Genomic DNA, 3099 nt, shown 5'->3' with positions numbered 1-3099 from the left:
AATAGAAGGTGTTCATAAAACACCTCAGGAAAGATACTGACAAATTCCTGTAGTAGATAACCACCAGGAACAGTTGAAGGTTTTAAAGGTATCCTCCGTGCTAGGAAACATTTGTTATTTAAAAAAAAAAAAAAATGTAGTTTCTCTTTCTAACAATGAAACTCTTAGAGAAATAGGCACACTGTAGATTTAAACAGTTTTGAGTAAATTGTTGTATATGTTTTTTTTTTTTTAAAGATTTTATTTATTTATTTGAGAGAGAGACAGTGAGAGAGAGCATGAGCTAGGAGAAGGTCAGAGGGAGAAGCAGACTCCCCATGGAGCTGGGAGCCCGATGTGGGACTCGATCCCGGGACTCCAGGATCATGACCTGAGCCGAAGGCAGTCGTCCAACCAACTGAGCCACCCAGGCGTCCCAAATTGTTGTATATGTTTTATACATTCATTTGTACATTCAAACAACTACCAAATTTTTATATGCTATTTACTGTATGCCAAGGAATTTGCAAGGTGCTCAGAATACAAAGATAAAATTATGTCCGTTTTATTAACTCAAAAAAAAAAAAAATACAAGAGGGTGCCACAAGAAGATTATCTTAAGAAACTATGTAAATCCGGGCACTTGGGTGGCTCAGTGGGTTAAAGCCTCTGCCTTCGGCTCAGGTCATGATCCCAGGCTGCTGGGATCGAGCCTCACATCGGGCTCTCTGCTCAGCGGGGAGCCTGCTTCCTTCTCTCTCTCTGCCTGCCTCTCTGCCTGCTTGTGATCTCTCTGTGTCAAATAAATTAATTAATTAATTAAAAAAAAAAGAAAGAAACTATGTAAATCCAAATTGATTCCCTCTCCAGGTGGCCTGATCATGCCCCTCTTCAGGAAAAGTAGCAACTTGGGAGAAAATCTGGCATGCCTGAGGTTGCTGGGGGAGAGGGCATGTTTGTTTCCTTTGCCTTCCTTTGGCTGCCTACACTCACTCCAGTACATTCTGGATTGATTGTGTCCCTTCCTTGCTCGCATGCGGACGTGTCCTCTCCCCCGACCTAGGCCAGAGGCATTGATGAGCAACAGGTTTCTTTAGTCTTCAACTATGTCCTTCCAACCAACAGGGAAAACCATATCCACAGAATCGGCTGTGGTGGACGATTTGGACATAAGCGTGTGGCTATCAACATGGTGACAGAGGAAGACAAGAGTACTCTTCAAGACACTGAGCCCTTCTACAACACCTCCACTGAGGTGTTGCCCCTCGGTGTTACTGACTTCATCTGAGGGGATGTTCTGCTACCTAGCCCCACCCAGGTTTCAGTCTGGGAGGCTGAAGAGGAGCAGGAGGGGGGGAGGGAAGGGAGCCAGGGGATGGACATCTTGTCATTATTTTTTTCTTTGAATAAATGTCACTTTTTGAGGCAAAAGAAGGAACCTTGAACACTTTAGGCCCCCTTTTCTTTGGGGCATTCTCTTGCTCCAGGCACTCTCTCTTCTCCTAAAAACGTTAATCCATCTTCATAACCCAGTCAACCTCCAGATTCCCGAGGCTCTCCCCCACCCCAGCTGAACACTTCTGAGGATTCAAGGGGCCATAGTGTCACTCAACCTCATTTGCTGGACCAAATCTGGAGAATCCCTGAGTTAAATGGCCCAGGGGATTGTCCCCAGGTGGGGGGATCAGGGGAGGGAAAATGGTAGCCATTTTTACATTGTTTTGTATAGTATTTATTGATTCAGGAGCCAAAACACAAAATTCTGAAAAAAATGACTTGCAAACTGCCAAAATAAACAAGCAAACAAAAAACAACAGAAAGAAAGGAAAGAAGGAAGGAAGGAAGGAAGGAAGGAAGGAGACTATGGTAAGGTATTTACTCTAAAAGCATGCCCTCTCTTTTATTCTCTAACCACTTACGTTGTCCTGTTCAGATGTTTTAACTGAAGTAATCAATGACTACAATATTCACTTCAAAATGACTGTTTATTTGAGTGATATCAAAGGGAAGAGAAAAAGAAAGAGACTAAGTACCCATCCTTCAATTTGCACATCCTTGCTCCAAAAGTAATATATTCTTGTGATATGGCCACCCCTCCTCAAGATCGTGGTAACTGCCCTTAATTGTGGTTGTGTTTGCTCCTGTATGTGGACATTGCTACTTCCGGAAATCCTTCACCGACAGGTATTATAAGAGAAGCAGGGCATTTCTCACTTTTGTAAGACCAAGTGTGAAGAGTGGCTCTAATCATTTTTGGCAGTACAATTTTATTGTGCTTTGGGAAACAGAGTATGATTAGCAATAAAAATAAAAATATTTTCTGGTTATGTACATTTATAAAATATAAAATATAGCTATGTAACAATATGATAATTTATTACACGTTCTCCATGCATCATTTCATGTGATTTTCCCCAAAATCGAACAAAATAGATAAAACAGAAGCACATAGTCTCCACTGAGGGCTCTTTGAGCCTTTTCTATGCCTAGTGATACAGATTTACATAAACTTTTATGTCCTTAAGTTTAATAATTACTGAATAAAAATAAGTTAGGTGTCTCTAATCTATTTATGGTAGAATACTTTGTAAGGTTAGAAATAGGTTGCTTTTCATGTTGTGTTTCTTGGGGTTAGCAGCACTAATTTATGTTTTATGTCATGTTGATTATTTAAACAGAGCCAGACATTTGACATCAGAGAAATGATTGCACAGAGAAGAACTAAAGTGCCACCTGATGGGTTTAGAGAAGAAATCAAAGGTAGAACCATTGCTTGGAAGCAGCAAATTATTTTAAGTCTTTCATGGCCAAAATAAGCTTCTCCATATTTAAGAATATACTCTGAATAAATTTTCTTTATATGGTCAAATTATTCTGTGAATGTGATCACCAGATATGAACAGACTGAAAAGCAATATTAAGATCCAGATGGTACTAGGACATGGTAAGATTAATTATTATTTGTCTGATTATATTTAATAACTGCAATAATGTCCCAGCGATCCGGCACTTTGCTAAATGTCAGGCTATCTTGGCATCCCATCCGTACTCTGGTTGCACAACAAACGTGAATCTCAGTCATCTACATTGTGGCTTTTGCCTCTCTTTCTCCCTACTCTC

General features: G+C 40.3%; 1 non-coding gene across 1 annotated transcript; it reads left to right on the top strand.

Annotated features, from left to right (window-relative positions):
- The first annotated feature begins 826 nt into the window (after window positions 1-826).
- Window positions 827-970, top strand: LOC125090035 (small nucleolar RNA SNORA67). The gene has a single exon (XR_007124148.1). It is a non-coding gene; the product is annotated as a small nucleolar RNA SNORA67 (small nucleolar RNA).
- The last annotated feature ends 2129 nt before the right edge of the window (window positions 971-3099 follow it).

The sequence above is a fragment of the Lutra lutra genome, chromosome 1, assembly GCF_902655055.1.
Source record: "Lutra lutra chromosome 1, mLutLut1.2, whole genome shotgun sequence".
Classification (NCBI taxonomy): Eukaryota; Metazoa; Chordata; class Mammalia; order Carnivora; family Mustelidae; genus Lutra; species Lutra lutra.
Note: the sequence above shows the minus strand (reverse complement) of the source record. Positions and strands in the feature narration are given on the sequence as shown.